Below are 19,847 nucleotides of genomic sequence, written 5' to 3' on the forward strand. Positions count from 1 at the left end.
GAAGATGAGTGTGAGTGTGTGCAAAATCTGCAAATCTGAAAAGTACCTAAGTGACCAGTCATCTGCTATCGTCATCGTTTTGCATGAGGTCAATAGCTTATAACAGAAAATAATTGTATGTGGTCCATCACTGAGACTCAGAATTGTCCATATTATTTTGCACACAGCGATTTAATTTCAAGGGTCCAAATACACAACTACTCCTCCAGGAGCTCATCCAGAGTTCAATGAAAGACTTTTTCACCTTCCTCAGACAAGTAAAACCCACAACCGTGTGGTTCTACAAGGATGAGGAAGTTAATTCATCAAATCCTACTGCACTCTTTGAAGGTAGCTTCTTCAATCCATCCCAATCCCTTGCAAGATTTGTAACTGAGAACAAGAGCAAAGGAAATAATGTGAATTTTCTCTGTTTAATGAAACAGAGAAGTTGAGTTAGCATTATATCAGACTTTGGATTTTGATACAAATAAAATGTAGGTGATATAGAATAATCAGAAATGATGTCTGTCACAGTTTTTGTCTTTAAAATAATGACACAAAATGAAAATGGGCTTCTTTATTCAGATATTACTTCATTGATGAACAAAATTTCATCACCACTCAGAAATGTTTACCATGAAAATAATTTTTGTTGAGAGCTCCTATTTTTTAAATTTTCATTTATACTGCTTGATCATCTATTAAGAATTTTATTTGTACAGAACTTTCAAACACAATTATCACAAAATTTTCATGAAAAAGACAAAACTATATTAAAACTACAGCAATGCACTCATACAGCACAAACCTCAGCCAACACTGGTTTCCAATTTCACAAATCTTTACCTTGTATAAAATCTTCAAGGACAACATCCTATTCCAAGTGGCTTTTCATGAGCTAAAATATAATACAAAATATAGATCAAAAAGGCTTTTCAATGTTAAAATCAAATATCCGCTAAATCTGCATTATGAATTAGTTGTGGATCAAACTTAAGTCTTTTTATTGAGAGTGCCAGGTTGCACCTCATTGTGATTGAGGCACTTTAGATTGAGATAAAATGCAAAACTATTGGGGTCAATCTTTAAAATGTATGTTTTTCATTCTGATTTTCACCAAACTAGGCACACATATGGAGCTGGATTCTAGAATTGCCCAGTGAGATCAAATTTCCCAAAAGTCAATCATTGGGGCCAAAGTCATTTGTTAATCTTCTTCTCCCAGGTCATTTTGAAAGTCCTAACATAGCAAAGCAAGATGTTTTCCAAGGAATGGACAGGAACCCTTTTTACCATCTACATACTCCCCCTTGGTCAAATCATCCATAAACACAAGGTTTCATTTCATTGCTACGCAGATGACACACAGTTATACATCAAAATGAACTCCACACTCCCCTCAGCTCTGCCGTCTGCCCTTCAGGCTTGCCTGGAGGAGATAGAGGCATGGATGACTGATAACTTTCTCAAACTAAACACTGACAAAACTCAAGCCATCCTCATCGGTACCCCACATCAAACCCAGTCCTCCTCCCTCACCAGTATTCCCATTCTCTGCCACAACATTCCCCTGTCCACCTCCGTCACCAACCTTGGAGTCAGATTTGACGCACATCTCACCTTTGACACCCACATCCGCCACCTATGCAAAGTTTCTTTCCATCACCTCAAAAACATAGCCAAACTCCGCCCCTCCCTTTCCCAACCGGATGCTGAGAGGCTGGTCCATGCTTTTGTCTCCTCCATGTTGGACTATTGCAATGCCCTCCTCGTCGGGATCCCTGGTAAAAACCTGCAAAAGCTGCAGCACATCCAGAACTGTGCTGCCTGGGTCCTGACGAGGAGGCGCAAGTTTGACCACATCACCCCTGTCCTCAGATCCTTCCACTGGCTGCCCATCAAATACAGAATAGAGTACAAACTCTGCCTCCTCACTTATCAGTGCATACACGGAACCGCCCCTGCCTACCTCAGTGAACTCCTCACCCCACACACCGCCTCAAGATTTCTTCGCTCCACCACCTCCTCACACTGCCTTCACCAACTCAGGACCAGACTCTCCACCATGGGAGACAGGGTCTTCCAGGCTTTGGCCCCTCGGCTCTGGAACTCCCTCCCAGAGACCCTGAGGGCCCCACAAAGTGTGGAGGTCTTTAAAAAAGGCCTAAAGACATTTTTATTTCAAAACGCCTTCTAGATATTTTATCTTTTGAAATGGTTGTACAAAAAAAATCTGTTTTTTAAATCTGTTTTTAAATCCTTGCTGTAGCACTTTGAGATTACTTTGAAATGTAAGGTGCAATACAAATAAAATGTATTATTATTATTATTATTATTATTATTATTATTAAATTCAGTAAGGTATATGTTCTATTTTCATTCCAATTCTAAGGTAGAACTCTACTAGTGTATACTAAAGTATATCTAAAAAAGAAAAAAAAAAAGAGTAGAGCCACTTAGGTGCCTGATCTTGAGAACCAGGGATGCATTCATGACTTTCATGAATGCATATTCATGAAAGTGAGAATGGGGCTTAATCCAGAGTGTAGGCTCCCTGACACTTGCACGACTTTGATCTGCACACTTGCACGCACTCTGCTGTGCATGAGAGTAAACTCATCTCAAATTTCTTGTCAACTGCTGTAAACTGTGCGCAGCTTCATGCAAGTGTGCAAAGAAAATTTTGAAATGTTCAAAATCTCCATTATGCATTAATTATATGAACTTCATGTGAACATTACGCAAACAAGTCAAAAACGCAGCGTGTGACTGCGAGTGATTGCGTGAGCGCACCGCATCAGACCGCAGATCATCGGAACGATTATAATGAGATGTTAAATCATAATCATACTTTTACAGCTGCACACAAGAAGGGATGAACATGCAACTGTTTTACCAAGCACTTACAATATAAGCATGACAAATAATTACCTTTTTAGACAGTTCCAAATATGTTCTCCACCTCATTAAGCACACGCACGTGAGAAAAGCAGCAGCTGGAGCACTCCTCTGTGATTCTGGTAGCAATTACAGCCATTTTCAACAGCCAACTCAGCCAGAAAATTATTAATCCGCTGCAAAATAATTATATACGCAGCATCCAGCGCACAGCCCATGGCAGCCAGGGGAACAAAGCACGGCGTTCAGCGTCCACAGTGGGTGAGATCGGGTTTTGCCACAAATTGGCAGCCATTTCAGTCTCCAAACAGGTGTTTTAAATCTGCTGCCTCGCTGCTCAGAGCCTAATTTCCATAAAATGGTGTATTAACATTTCCACTGAATATTCAGACCTCCGACAAGCACCGGTCGGTCTTGTTAGTCATTCAATTGAAATTTAAAAAATGCAGAATTCCAGTGTGTCCAAGAGACAGTGCAGTGTCCTACACATCTGCAGCATATGGTACTGGGAATAAAACTCATTCAAGTGGCTGACTGATTGGTGTGCCATTGCCATCTGGCTGTCAATCATGCATGCACTCCATTGCTCAAGACCACCAGAATCAAAACAATCCTGCGTGTAAATATTCATGTGGTTTTGCTTTAGTGTCTTTCCTGTGGCTCTTTGTTGTCGACAACATAACTGCAGGGTGCCATTTGAATGTCATTAGAACATAGTGTGACTGTCTTGTAGTGCAAATCGTCAGGTATGAAAAATATCATTGCTTCAGTTGCTGTGTCCTCATTTTTATTGAATCACTGACTGGTAACTGCTGGCTTGTTTTCTTATGTGTGTGTAAATGCAGAATTTTGCAGGATAAATGGTGGAACTCACAAATGTGTGGTTTCACCTGTGCCTGTGTGTGTATGGCTTCAATCACACAAAAACCATGGAGAGCTGACATTTGCCATCTAGCATGCTAATGTATTTTGGGTCATGGATGAACGCTGCTAAAATGGAACATTGACAGGACCAGTGTTGCCACAGTAACTTTGAAAAGTTACTTTATTAGTTATGCTTTGAACACTTACACTTTACAGTTACTTTATACAGTTACTTCATTAGCAGCTGCAGACAACTTGTCAGAAGGTGCTGGATGTAATGAATAAAGTATCGAGTATTCAAATTTGCTTATTTTTAAGATTGAGTACTCAGAAAAGTAACTATTAGTTACTTTGCTGATTATTCAGTCTTAAGAGTAACCAAGTTAGATTACTAGTTAAGTTATTAATTGCATTATTTATTAGTTACAACTTGTTGGCAGCTCCTAATAAAGTAGCTGCATAAAGCTACTAATGAAGTAACTGTATAAAGTAAAGGTGCCCTGATACAAGCATGTTTTTGATTCACACAACAGCACGACCTGTGTCATGACGATCCCACCCGCTGTGTTCACAGCTGGACGCGGTTCTTTGTTCTACCAGCTGCCACGTGCTCTGTGCTGGACGCTGCGTATATAAAATAATTATCTTTTGGAGAATTAATCTTTTTTTTCTGCAAACTGGCCGTGGAAAACGGCTCTAATCACTTCCTGAATCACAAAGGAGGCTGCAGCCAGAGTCGTTCGCATGCACACGGATGCCTAACAAGCTGCAGAAATCATTTTGAGCCATCTAAAAAGGTAATTATTTGACTTGTTTACATTGTCATGGCTTGATAAAACAGTTGCATGTTTTTTTCCTTCTTGTGTGCAGCTGTTAAAGTATTTTTTTTATGTTTATAACAGATTTAACTTCTTGTTATAATCCTTCAGGCGAGCTGCGCTCTGATGTGATCCGCTGACGTCACCACTCACTCTGTTCACTGCTTGTTTACTCCACTTGGGCTGCACGTCATGTTGGTGGTTAGATTGCCCCACAAAGCAAGACATTTCAAATCAAAATCAAATCAATTTTATTTATATAGCGCCAAATCACAACAGCTGCCCCAAGGCGCTTTATATTGCAAGGCAAAAGCCATACAATAATCACAGAAAAACCCCAACGGTCAAAACGACCCCCTATGAGCAAGCACTTGGCGACAGTGGGAAGGAAAAACTCCCTTTTAACAGGAAGAAACCTCCAGCAGAACCAGGCTCAGAGAGGGGCAGTCTTCTGCTGGGACTGGTTAGGGCTGAGGGGAGAGAATCAGGAAAAAGACATGCTGTGGAAGACAGCAGAGATCAGTCACTAATGATTAAATGCAGAGTGGTGCATACAGAGCAAAAACAGAAAGAAACACTCAGTGCATCATGGGAACCCCCCCAGCAGTCTAAGTCTATAGCAGCATAACTAAGGGATGGTTCAGGGTCACCTGATCCAGCCCTAACTATAAGCTTTAGCAAAAAGGAAAGTTTTAAGCCTAATCTTAAAAGTAGAGAGGGTGTCTGTCTCCCTGATCTGAATTGGGAGCTGGTTCCACAGGAGAGGAGCCTGAAAGCTGAAGGCTCTGCCTCCCATTCTACTCTTAAAATCCCTAGGAACTACAAGTAAGCCTGCAGTCTGAGAGCGAAGTGCTCTATTGGGGTAATATGGTACTAAGATGTCACTAAGATAAGATGGGACCTGATTATTCAAAACCTTATAAGTAAGAAGAAGAATTTTAAATTCTATTCTAGAATTAACAGGAAGCCAATGAAGAGAGGCCAATATGGGTGAAATATGCTCTCTCCTTCTAGTCCCCGTCAGTACTCCAGCTGCAGCATTTTGAATTAACTGAAGGCTTTTCAGGGAACTTTTAGGACAACCTGATAATAATGAATTACAATAGTCCAGCCTAGAGGAAATAAATGCATGAATTAGTTTTCCAGCATCACTCTGAGACAAGACCTTTCTAATTTTAGAGATATTGCGCAAATGTAAAAAAGCAGTCCTATATTTGCTTAATATGCGCATTGAAGGACATATCCTGATCAAAAATGACTCCAAGATTTCTCACAGTACTACTAGAGGTCAGGGTAATGCCGTCCAGAGTAAGGATCTGGTTAGACACCATGTTTCTAAGATTTGTGGGGCCAAGTACAATAACTTCAGTTTTATCTGAATTTAAAAGCAGGAAATTAGAGGTCATCCATGTCTTTATGTCTGTAAGACATTCCTGCAGTTTAACTAATTGGTGTGTGTCCTCTGGTTTCATGGATAGATAAAGCTGGGTATCATCTGCGTAACAATGAAAATTTAAGCAATGCTTTCTAATAATACTGCCTAAGGGAAGCATGTATAAAGTGAATAAAATTGGTCCTAGCACAGAACCTTGTGGAACTCCATAATTAACCTTAGTCTGTGAAGAAGACTCCCCATTTACATGAACAAATTGTAATCTATTAGATAAATATGATTCAAACCACCGCAGCACAGTGCCTTTAATACCTATGGCATGCTCTAGTCTCTGTAATAAAATTTTATGGTCAACAGTATCAAAAGCAGCACTGAGGTCTAACAGGACAAGCACAGAGATGAGTCCACTGTCTGAGGCCATAAGAACATCATTTGTAACCTTCACTAATGCTGTTTCTGTACTATGATGAATTCTGAAACCTGACTGAAACTCTTCAAATAGACCATTCCTCTGCAGATGATCAGTTAGCTGTTTTACAACTACCCTTTCAAGAATTTTGGAGAGAAAAGGAAGGTTGGAGATTGGCCTATAATTAGCTAAGATAGCTGGGTCAAGTGATGGCTTTTTAAGTAATGGTTTATTTATACTCAACAAAAATATAAACGCAACACTTTTGGTTTTGCTCCCATTTTGTATGAGATGAACTCAAAGATCTAAAACTTTTTCCACATACACAATATCACCATTTCCCTCAAATATTGTTCACAAACCAGTTTAAATCTGTGATAGTGAGCATTTCTCCTTTGCTGAGATAATCCATCCCACCTCACAGGTGTGCCATATCAAGATGCTGATTAGACACCATGATTAGTGCACAGGTATGCCTTAGACTGCCCACAATAAAAGGCCACTCTGAAAGGTGCAGTTTTATCACACAGCACAATGCCACAGATGTCGCAAGATTCGAGGGAGCGTGCAATTGGCATGCTGACAGCAGGAATGTCAACCAGAGCTGTTGCTCGTGTATTGAATGTTCATGTCTCTACCATAAGCCATCTCCAAAGGCGTTTCAGAGAATTTGGCAGTACATCCAACCAGCCTCATAACCGCAGACCAGGTGTAACCACACCAGCCCAGGACCTCCACATCCAGCATGTTCACCTCCAAGATCGTCTGAGACCAGCCACTCGGACAGCTGCTGAAACAATCGGTTTGCATAACCAAAGAATTTCTGCACAAACTGTCAGAAACCGTCTTAGGGAAGCTCATCTGCATGCTTGTCGTCCTCATCGGGGTCTCGACCTGACTCCAGTTTGTCGTCGTAACCGACTTGAGTGGGCAAATGCTCACATTCGCTGGCGTTTGGCACGATGGAGAGGTGTTCTCTTCAACTCTATGCCAAGGAGATGTGTTGCACTGCATGAGGCAAATGGTGGTCACACCAGATACTGACTGATATCCCCCCCCCCCCCAATAAAACAAAACTGCACCTTTCAGAGTGGCCTTTTATTGTGGGCAGTCTAAGGCACACCTGTGCACTAATCATGGTGTCTAATCAGCATCTTGGTATGACACACCTGTGAGGTGGGATGGATTATCTCAGCAAAGGAGAAGTGGTCACTATCACAGATTTAAACTGGTTTGTGAACAATATTTGAGGGAAATGCTGATATTGTGTATGTGGAAAACGTTTTAGATCTTTGAGTTCATCTCATACAAAATGGGAGCAAAACCAAAAGTGTTGCGTTTATATTTTTGTTGAGTGTACTTGTCCTGTACTTGCCTCCATCCGTCCCTCACTTGTTCACGAGTGAGGGACGGATGGAGCGTGAGATCGATAGACGGATCGGTGCAGCATCTGCAGTGGTGCGGTCGCTGTATCGGACCGTCATGGTGAAGAGACAGCTGAGTAGGGGGGCAGAGCTCTCGATTTACCAATCGATCTACGTTCCGATCCTCACCTATGGCCATGAGATTTGGCTCATGACCGAAAGAACGAGATCGCGAGTACAAGCAGCTGAGATGAGTTTCCTCCGCAGGGTGGCTGGGCGCTCCCTTAGAGATAGGGTGAGGAGCTCGGTCACTCGGGAGGAGCTTGGAGTCAAGCCGCTGCTCCTCCACGTCGAAAGGAGTCAGTTGAGGTGGCTCAGGCATCTTTTGCGGATGCCCCCTGGACGCCTCGCTGGAGAGGTGTTCCGGGCACGTCCCACTGGGAGGAGGCCCCGGGGAAGACCCGGGACACGCTGGAGGGACTACATCTCTCGGCTGGCTTGGGAACACCTTGGGGTTCCCCCAGAGGAGCTGGAGGTGGTGTGTGTGGATCAGGAGGTCTGGGCGGCTTTGCTTGAGCTGCTGCCCCCGCGACCCGACTTCGGATAAAGCGGAAGAAAATGGATGGATGGATGGGTTTATTTACTGCCACCTTAAAAGCCTGTGGTACATAGCCAACTAATAAAGATAGATTGATCATATTTAAGATCAAAGCATTAATTAATGGTAGGGCTTCCTTGAGCAGCCTGGTAGGAATGGGGTCTAATAGACATGTTAATGGTTTGGAGGAAGTGACTAATGAAAATAACTCAGACAGAACAATCGGAGAGAAAGAGTCTAACCAAATACCAGCATTACTGAAAGCAGCCAAAGATAACGATATGTCTTTGGGATGGTTATGAGTAATTTTTTCTCTAATAGTTAACATTTTATTAACAAAGAAAGTCATGAAGTCATTACTAGTTAAAGTTAAAGGAATACTCTGGGAATACAGAGAACTTTCAGAAGAGGTCGGAATCAGCGGTTTATCCGGACATTCGACTGTTAAAGGAGATTTTTTTAATGAAAGATGTGCGGACGGATTGGCGCGTCGGCTAGCAGCCAGCGCGGCGCGCCCGCCACAGCAAAAACACCTCCGTGTTGATAACCATTTGTAAAATCCAGGCGGCTTTTGGTGGCTTTCAGTTGAGTGAATATCTGAGAAATTGTTTAACAGCAGTGCATGTTCCAACTTGTCCTTAAGGCTTCCAACGGAGGTGTTTTTTCCTGTGGCGAGCATGCGGCGCCGGCTGCGAGCCGACGCGCCAATCCGTCCGCACGTCTTTCATTAAAAAAATCTCCTTTAACAGTGGAATGTCCGGATAAGCTGCTGATTCCGACCTCTTCTGAAAGTTCTCTGTTCTCTCACGGCGTCCTGGGTCAACAGAGGCTTAAATTTGGAGGTTTTCAGCTTGACACAGGATGACGACGTCGCCTCGGAGCACTGCGCGACGTCCCGCTCCGTGGGAAGTCCTTACAGCGATAGAAACAATCCAAAATCTCTCATCAGCCATTAAAATTTTCACCGAAAACCAGCTGAATTTCTCGAATGGTGTCCACTTGGATGTGCCTCACAGTTTTTGAAAAAATTTTGATCAAGCACAGCGCCAGTCTCTCAGCAACTTCTCAGACAAAGGAATTCCGACGAGGGGGCTGGACCACTCCTTCCACAAGGCGTGCTCACAGGCGAATGACGTCACTGACAGGCGTGAAAAAACTCTCGCATGCGCACGAGGGTTCAAGCTTGGCTGAATCCATATGGTTTTTTAAAAAAATAATGTTGGATACTTTTCTCACAGACCCCGTATATACATATACATACACATATACATATACACACATACATACACACATATATACATATATACACATACTATATATACATACACATATATATATATATATATATATATATATATATATATATATATATATATATATATATATATATATATATATATATATATATATATATATATATATATATATATATATATATATATACATACATACATACACACATGCGCATACACATATAAATATAAACGTAACATAATACAATACCATAGTAATATAATATAACACTGGAGTGAATAACAATTACACACTGGACAGTATAGACAAAATAACACACAACAGAGGACCAGACAAGACACACAAGGAACACATATTGTTGGATTTATTATGATGATTATTATTACTGTTGTTATTTACCCTGCTTAGTTTGAGGCATTTGAGATGAGTGCATTAAGACCACAGGTCCTTGGTGAGGACCTGTTAAAATATGGGGTCGTATGAGGTGCAATTAAAACCACAGGTCCTTGGTGAGGACCTGCTAAAGCATGGGGTCGTATGAAGTGCAATTAAAACCACAGGTACTTGGTGAGGACCTGCTAAAGCATGGGGTCGTATGAAGTGCAATTAAAACCACAGGTACTTGGTGAGGACCTGCTAAAGCATGGGGTCGTATGAGGTACAATTAAAACCACAGGTCCTTGGTGAGGACCTGCTAAAACATGGGGTCGTATGAGGTGCAATTAAAACCACAGGTCCTTGGTGAGGACCTGCTAAAGCATGGGGTTGTATGAGGTGCATTATGAGGTCGTATGAGGTGCAATTAAAAACACAGGTCCTTGGTGAGGACCTGCTAAAGCATGGAGTCAATTAAAAAACACAGGACCTTAGTGAGGTAATATCCTGAGGTTATCCCAAGACGTTACTACCCACTGGTCCTGCTAAAGTTTGATGTTGGTGCATTAAAATGGCAGGTCTGATGGTGAGATGGTCTCTCAAGGCAGGGCGCTACCCTGGAGTACCATCCCTAGAGACCTGCCAGGTGTGAATATAGAGATTTGGATGGTCATGGATACTAAGACAGAATGGAACCAGCAGCATGACAGATGGCTCACAACACCACAGAAGGACAAACACACACACAAACAACAAGGACAAACACACAAACAAACATGTTGGTTATCAATCTAATCTGTGTTATATTCATATTACTATATAATATAAATAGATAGTTCATTAAGCCACTTGGTGATGTGTCGTGTGCCGATGCCATCACCAGGTACCACAGTGGGCACGAGTGCAACTGGGAGCAGCAGCGTGAAGGCCTCGCTCTTTGTAAAACCTTTATTTGTCTTCGACTGTGTTCACTGCAGCGTTGAAACTGGGCGTTGTGAAGTAGCTAGCCACCGTCATGTTTGTAGTTGTATTCACTGAGTCATCGGTGTTGTTCAGACTCTGGCTCCTCACCTGCAGTAGAAGATGGAGAGCCAGCAGCAGCACAACCACAAAAACCAGATACAGCTTCATCTTAACACAGTCAGCACTCAGACCCAGTGTCCACTCTGGATCCTCTAATCACATTCTCAACAAAAATATAAACGCAACACTTTTGGTTTTGCTCCCATTTTGTATGAGATGAACTCAAAGATCTAAAACTTTTTCCACATACACAATATCACCATTTCTCTCAAATATTGTTCACAAACCAGTCTAAATCTGTGATAGTGAGCACTTCTCCTTTGCTGAGATAATCCATCCCACCTCACAGGTGTGCCATACCAAGATGCTGATTAGACACCATGATTAATGCACAGGTGTGCCTTAGACTGCCCACAATAAAAAGCCACTCTGAAAGGTGCAGTTTTATCACACAGCACAATGCCACAGATGTTGCAAGATTTGAGGGAGCGTGCAATTGGCATGCTGACAGCAGGAATGTCAACCAGAGCTGTTGCTCGTGTATTGAATGTTCATGTCTCTACCATAAGCCATCTCCAAAGTCGTTTCAGAGAATTTGGCAGTACATCCAACCAGCCTCACAACCGCAGACCACATGTAACCACACCAGCCCAGGACCTCCACATCCAGCATGTTTACCTCCAAGATCGTCTGAGACCAGCCACTCGGACAGCTGCTGAAACAATCGGTTTGCATAACCAAAGAATTTCTGCACAAACTGTCAGAAACCGTCTTAGGGAAGCTCATCTGCATGCTTGTCGTCCTCATCGGGGTCTCGACCTGACTCCAGTTTGTCGTCGTAACTGACTTGAGTGGGCAAATGCTCACATTCGCTGGCGTTTGGCACGTTGGAGAGGTGTTCTCTTCATGGATGATGCGAAGGAGATGTGTTGCACTGCATGAGGCAAATGGTGGTCACACCAGATACTGACTGGTATCCCCCCCCAATAAAACAAAACTGCACCTTTCAGAGTGGCCTTTTATTGTGGGCAGTCTAAGGCACACCTGTGCATTAATCATGGTGTCTAATCAGCATCTTGGTATGGCACACCTGTGAGGTGGGATGGATTATCTCAGCAAAGGAAAAGTGCTCACTATCACAGATTTCGACTGGTTTGTGAACAATATTTGAGGGAAATGGTGATATTGTGTATGTGGAAAAAGTTTTAGATCTTTGAGTTCATCTCTGTCAGGAACTCGGGGTGATGTGGCACCAAAGGTTGAGGGACCCAAATGCAAAAACTCACAGACAGTGGAATTGAAATTGAAAGGCTTTATCGGTCAATAAATGAGCTTGGATTCGGTACACAGTTAGGCAGTCATGGATGCAGAGGTACAGAAAGTCAGCAGGCCAGGGCGTCGTCAAAAAGGCAGGCTCAGGTCTTTTACACAAGCAGACAAAGTACGTAGGCAGCAGCAAGACGAGGTCACAAAACAGAGCTGGGTCAGTACATGGCAAAATAAGGCAGAGCTATGAAAAGGCTGGTACGAGGACTGTGAAAATCAACGAACTGGCGGGGCTTGAGTGAAGGCAGAGAGTTTAAATAACCAAAGTGGAAATGAGGAAAGTGAGAACAGGTGTGTTGGAAGAACCAGGAAGAGGGCGTGGCAAACAGAAGAAACAGAAAAGTTCAGGTGGGCGTGACTTAGTGCAAAAATACTGAACAGCAAAAACCAAAAGGTAATTCTGATGAAGAAAAAACAGAAATAACAAAATGCAGAGACAAGTGCAATGAGACAAAGATGAAAGAAAACAGAAGACTAAGTGATAAACTAAAAACAAAAGCAGAGACAAAAGTAAACGTCACAGAAAAGGCCAGACTAAAGTATAATACAAGAAATTAAATAAACAGAACAAAACCAAGACTGAAGTGAAAACTAAGGTAACAATTAATGACAACAATGTGGCAAAACAGCTACTAAGACAAAACTACACAATACATGAACGATGAACAGAAAACAAAACCAATGAAAACATGAACATGGCAGGAATGCAAATACAGATGTACAGAACAAGAAAGCAAAGATCAATGAAAAAGTCATAACAAAAAGCACATCAAGGGCAGGACCATAACAGAACCCCTCCCCCACGGGCCCACACCGGGGGCCCACAAGCCCCCGCAAGAACACAACAAGAACCAAGGCACAAACCGACCACGGGAGGGGGGACGGGGGAACGGCCGGAGGGCACAGACAACAGAGTGAATGGGCCAGAACCCAAGGGAACCGCCTACAAAAAGGGCAGCATCAACCGGGTGGCCAAAACACCATGGAGGGACAAAAAGCCCTGCAGGAGGGTGACAAAGCAAAAAATAAGGAACAAACAGGCAGTCAGGCAAACAAACAAGCATGGAGTCCGGGGGACGACGGCGAAGCCCATGACGATAAGCAGGAGGCTCGGGAGGGTGGCCAGAAGGGAGACAGGGCCTCGTGACAGAAGTAACAAGTGGACCAGGGACAGGCGCATGACCCAAAACCAGGCGAGCAAAAGGGCAGGAGGGAAGGGCTAACATAACCCCAGAACCAAGGAACCAGAGACCAAACATAGTACCGGACCCCCAGAACAGGGAAGGCTGCGAATTAATGCCCAAACCCCATATTACCATGCAAGGAAGTCCAAAAAACAGGGAGATAGATAGACAAACAGTCAAATCTGGGGCCCTACGCCTGATAATACTGACACTGAACATAAACAAAAATGCCACAATAAGAGGAGTAACGAACCCAGTAAATGAATCAGATACAGCATAATAGTGAGTAAACCACCGAGATAAAAAGCTATGGGAGCCACTGACATACATGATGTTATCAAAAGAGTTTGAGGAAGCAAAAAACTGCTTAGCTGAAGCGTGCAAGAAGTAAAAAAACTGATTCAAAAGATTAGGGAGGCGAACAGGAACCAACCACTCCAGAATGGACCAGGGGGGTATCTTGATTGAGCCCAAATACAGAGCACCAACCAGTTCCCAACAAAAAAGCAAACAATGAAAAGACCAGACCAACAGGATCTCTCTTAAACACATATCAAAAGACATGGTTGCTATTAGCTTAGCACCGTAACAATACAAGAGCAATACATTGTGGAAAACGGTTCTATGCAAACCTGTCACAAAACGAAAACTGCAGAAAAACCACCAAAAAAGCATGTTCAAAAAAGAAAATAAAAAACTCACAGTTCTGTAGATCGTAATCCCCAAGGGCACCCTTGAGGGTGGCGTTGATTGGTTCAGATGTAGTGTGGAGGTCATGGATATGTCTGTGCCTTCAATAGATGTGCACGCTGTGGGTAGATGCAGAAACGTCGCCGAAGACTTTCGATATGAATACGTAAGTGACATCTCATGCGGGGTGTGACAGGCTGAAGGCTCGAGTGGTGTGACCTTCTCCTGTAGTTCAATCGCAGCTTCGTGGGACAGGAGATGCTCTGATGAGTCTGAACGTGGGCGCACAGCAGAAACACATGCTGCTGGGCTCTGGGATGTCGTGCTCGCCGTGGAAGGCTCCTGCTGCATGCGTGGTGCTGGGAGCAGTGGTGTACTCAGAGAGGAGTGGATGACAGCGAGCTCAGGAGGCGGGCATGGAGGAATTAGGTCGGCGGGCACGAGCGCTGCTGAGGACTGGAAGGAATTACGCGCTGTGGATGACTGCTGACACGAGCGTGCCTCAGTGAGTTGTAACGGCTTCAATGTTTCTGTAGGTTCACGATCCGTGGACTTTGTGAGGCAGTCAGGTTGCATGACTTCTCCTGGTGACTCTACAAGCAAAGTTGGAGACGAGAGCGCTTCTGCTCCCGTCAAAGAGACAACCACAGACGTTCCTTCCCCTGCTGGCAGCACAGGGAACGTGAGTGGGCCTGCTTCCTCCTGCGGCGTGCACTTGGCAGACAGGGCACGGGGTATGCAAGGTTCCACGGGATCCGGTGGCATGCGTGTTGAGTCATTTCGAAGTTTTCGTGGCATCAGAATGGGGATCCGACGAGGCGTGACTTGTGGTGATGCCACACTCGGCTGCGGGACCGAACCTCTTGGCTGGCACTTCTCAGCCGGCTTCAGCGTTAAGCGCCGAGGCGCAGGCGTGGGTAGCTGAGGAGGCGGGACGGATGAGGGTGTGGCAGTCTCTTGGTCACACAGAGACGGTGAAGGAAGCGTCGTGCCTGGTGTCGATGCTGATTGCTGGTAGCAGACCGGTGCGTCCGACGGAGGCAGCGTGACTGCAGCGTTGGACAGCGTGATAGATTGGGGTGTGTCCGAGCAGGACTCTAGAATGTCGGCTTCAAACAGAAACGTCATTGGGTCGTCAATGTAGGTGGGGATCCGACGTTGCATAAACAGAGACTTGATGTTGGCGAGTTCTGGATAAGATGACATGATTCCCGGCTTATCCTGTAGGATGTGGTCTAATGCCGAAAAAATCCGTTGTCGTTCCTGCCGACCTGTGCTGTCCAGATATTCATAAAATAAGTCCTGAATCTTAAAGAACACAGTAGCCGTGTCCTGTAGTGCTAAGTGCTCTGACTCAGACTCCTCTTCCTTATCACCATCAATCCAGTCAGATTCGTCGTCTTCTGACGGTAGGTAGGCCTCTGGGTGTTTCATCCAATTGGGCCGCTTTTGTTCACAAAAAACATTGTCAAGGCGTAGAAGCTCTGGAAAATAGTCAAACAGCCAAGGATGTAGATTCACCAGGTCCCAGGCTTGGTCTAAATAATCACACTTCTCTTCTGGAGCATAACAGTCTCGAAAGCAGACAAAAAAAAAAGTGAGATCAGAAAAAATCCTCTTTATCACCTCTAAATCTGGGAGAGCAGCAACAGAGTCCAAGGCAGGAGTGGAACTTGCAGGCTCCATGTTCTGGCCAGTTTGAATTGGCAGACCGGGCGGAGGCCCGTCTACTATGGTGGCTGTGTCTGGTAGATATGACCCTTCTGTCTCTGATGTGTAGTCATCATCCAGGTCGGTCCACTCAGACTCGCTGTCAAGGAGCTGTTGTGTGGGCGGCAAGTGCGTTTGTGGCTGGTAAATCCAGGCTGGGAGGCTTCCTGCCGCAAATAAGTTGTCCAGATCTTCTAATTCTGGAAAAAGATCGTACAGCCAGGAGTTCTCCTCCACCAGGTTCCAAGCTTTGTCCAAAAAGTCAAATTTTTTCTTCGGGGTGTAACAGGAGTGAAAACAGTTAAAGAAAAAATTTACCTCAGAAAAAATTTCCTTGATGAGGGCCATTTCCGGGTCCTTGGCAGAGAGAGAGTTGTCAGACATGACTGGGAGTGAGCTTGCTGAGTCCCGTTTATGGCCAGTTCGTTCTGTCAGGAACTCTGGGTGATGTGGCACCAAAGGTTGAGGGACCCAAATGCAAAAACTCACAGACAGTGCAATTGAAATTGAAAGGCTTTATCGGTCAATAAATGAGCTTGGATTCGGTACACAGTTAGGCAGTCATGGATGCAGAGGTACAGAAAGTCAGCAGGCCAGGGCGTCGTCAAAAAGGCAGGCTCAGGTCTTTTACACAAGCAGACAAAGTACGTAGGCAGCAGCAAGACGAGGTCACAAAACAGAGCTGGGTCAGTACATGGCAAAATAAGGCAGAGCTATGAAAAGGCTGGTACGAGGACTGTGAAAATCAACGAACTGGCGGGGCTTGAGTGAAGGCAGAGAGTTTAAATAACCAAAGTGGAAATGAGGAAAGTGAGAACAGGTGTGTTGGAAGAACCAGGAAGAGGGCGTGGCAAACAGAAGAAACAGAAAAGTTCAGGTGGGCATGACTTAGTGCAAAAATACTGAACAGCAAAAACCAAAAGGTAATTCTGATGAAGAAAAAACAGAAATAACAAAATGCAGAGACAAGTGCAATGAGACAAAGATGAAAGAAAACAGAAGACTAAGTGATAAACTAAAAACAAAAGCAGAGACAAAAGTAAACGTCACAGAAAAGGCCAGACTAAAGCATAATACAAGAAATTAAATAAACAGAACAAAACCAAGACTGAAGTGAAAACTAAGGTAACAATTAATGACAACAATGTGGCAAAACAGCTACTAAGACAAAACTACACAATACATGAACGATGAACAGAAAACAAAACCAATGAAAACATGAACATGGCAGGAATGCAAATACAGATGTACAGAACAAGAAAGCAAAGATCAATGAAAAAGTCATAACAAAAAGCACATCAAGGGCAGGACCATGACAATCTCATACAAAATGGGAGCAAAACCAAAAGTGTTGCGTTTATATTTTTGTTGAGTATATATAATCAATAACACACTATAATATAGGCAGTTATTTATATTGTTTTACATTCCTGAAAATGTTCTAATTTTATTTTTAATATATAATCATGACCCTCCTAACCAACAGCCCTGTACTGTGACCAAATCATTTCATTATACTTTGATTTGAAGTAATGAATATTTGTACATTGCTTAAGTTGCTGCCCCAGTCGGTTCCAGAGTTTAACCCCACACACAGACACACACAAACTTTTCCTCGTAGTTCTTACTGGCTGAATCTTAAAGTTACTACAGCCCCTCAGGCTATAAGCCCCTTCTCTGTGTGTGAAGAGCTTTTGAATATTAATAGGCAGGATATTTTTATTTGCTTTGTACAGAAGTTGTGCTGTATAAAAATTGACTAATTCATATAGTTTTAACAACTTAGACTGCAGGAATAGATTATGAGTGTGCTCATAAAATCCTACCTTGTGTATAACTCTAATAGCACGTTTCTGGAGTATAAAGAGGGGATGTAGTGAACTTTTATAGTTATTGCCCCAAATTTCAATGCAGTAGGTTAGGTAGGGCAACACTAATGAACAATACAGTAAATACAATGCATTATAGTCTATTTAACCTTGTTAATAACTGAGACACTTTTAGAAACTTTACTTTGTATTTGTCTGATGTGTGCTTTCCAGGTTAATTTGCTGTCTATAGTTATTCCTAAGAATTTTATTTCTGATACAGTATCTATACTGACACCATCTATATTTATTATCTGATTTAATTTTTCCTTGTAGTGTCCAAAGAATATTACTTTAGTTTTATTTAAATTTAGGGAAAGTTTGTTAATATCCATCCATAATTTCAGTTTAAGTAATTCATTATTTATACTATGAATTAGGTCTTGATAATTGTCACTAGAACAGAATATATTAGTATCATCTGCAAATAGTTAGTGAAGATGTGTTTGTTTCCATTTTTATACAATGGTATTAATTTTGCAATTTTCATTTTTTTTGGAAATGTTCCTGTTTGGAATAATAGGTTGCATATATATGTTAAAGGATTAGAAATACTCTTGATAATTCTTTTTATTACAGTCATATCTATATCATAACAATCAGTAGATGATTTGTTCTTACACTTATTAACAGTATCTATTAGTTCAGCCTCGGTTACTCCAGACAGAAACATTGTCTTTGAATTATTTTCTATGGGTGAATTGTCAAGCTGATTTTTGCACTTAGGAATTTTATCAGGCAAGTCTGGTCCAACATTTACAAAAAAATTGTTAAAACTATTTACAATGTCATTCATATTATAGTTATCAAAATTCTTATCAGTAAAATAGTCTGGAAATGACTTATTACTTTTACAACCCTTAATAACAGTATTCAATATTCCCCAAACCTTTTAAGTGTTATTCCTATTGTTATGTAATAAATTGCTATAATATAGTTTTTTGCTAGTTCTCATGATATCAGTCAGTTTATTTTTATAAATGTTATATTTATGTTCAGATTCCTCAGTCCTTAAACTAATAAACTGTCTATATAAATATTTTTTCTTTTTACAAGCATTACGTAACCCCTTGGTTATCCATGGACTTTTTATAGCAGGGGTGGGCAACCTGTTCCAGAAAGAGCCAAGAGGGTGCAGGTTTTCTTTGCAGCCACTGACTCCACCAGGTGATTTTACTGATTAATATCACTTTGAGCAGATGGAATCAGTTAATCAGTGAAATCACCTGGTGGAGTCAGTGGCTGCAAAGAAAACCTGCACCCTCTTGGCTCTTTCTGGAACAGGTTGCCCACCCCTGTTTTATAGCTACATATATTGTTTTTACTAATTTGACAAATTGGGCAGTTTTTATTATATACTGAAGTAAAGATTTCTAAAAAATTAGCAAATGCTGAATCCACATTTCTTTCCCTATATACCAGGGGTGGCCAAGTTTGGTCCTCGAGAGCCACATTCCTGACACTCTTAGTTGTCTCCCTGCTCCAACACACCTGAATCCAATGAAAGGCTCATTAAAAGTCTGCTAACGAGCCTTTCATTGGATTCAGGTGTGGTGGAGCAGGGAGACAACTAAGAGTGTCAGGAATGTGGCTCTCGAGGACTGAACTTGGCCACCCCTGCTATATACTGTATACCAATCTTGTTCTAGCAGGTTATGATATAGTGAGTTGATAGCATTGTCATTTTTTATTCGTTTGTATATGGGTTTTTGGGGTGTTTTACTGTGATTACAGTTGTCATCATATACTATAAAGACAGGCAGGTGGTCAGATATGTCGCAGGACATGGACTAGTACCCACTTATCTGGGATGTATTGATAAGCCTTATGTACCAGCCCATCTTCTGCAATCTCAGAATACAGGATTACTGTGTTCCATAGGCATTAAAAACAAGTCATTGGATCTCAGAGCTTTCTCTTGTCATGCACCTTTCATGTGGGATATAGTCTGCCAACTAAAATAAGGCTGATTCTGTGAGGGCCTTTAATTCCAGATGAAAGACACATCTGTTTTCTCTCAAAATTATCATTATCTTATTGCCCTAGTACTGTATTTCCCATCTATTTGTCACAATACCCATAGGGAAGGGT

The 19,847-nt window shown here is 42.5% G+C and overlaps 1 long non-coding RNA gene across 1 annotated transcript; it reads left to right on the forward strand.

Annotated features, from left to right (window-relative positions):
• The first annotated feature begins 1,090 nt into the window (after positions 1–1,090).
• On the forward strand, positions 1,091–14,964 carry LOC117519705. Its single transcript, XR_004563392.1, has 3 exons — positions 1,091–1,181; positions 4,479–4,482; positions 14,954–14,964. It is a non-coding gene; the product is annotated as an uncharacterized LOC117519705 (long non-coding RNA).
• Positions 14,965–19,847: the final 4,883 nt, after the last annotated feature.

This window comes from Thalassophryne amazonica, chromosome 1, assembly GCF_902500255.1.
Source record: "Thalassophryne amazonica chromosome 1, fThaAma1.1, whole genome shotgun sequence".
Lineage (NCBI taxonomy): Eukaryota > Metazoa > Chordata > Actinopteri > Batrachoidiformes > Batrachoididae > Thalassophryne > Thalassophryne amazonica.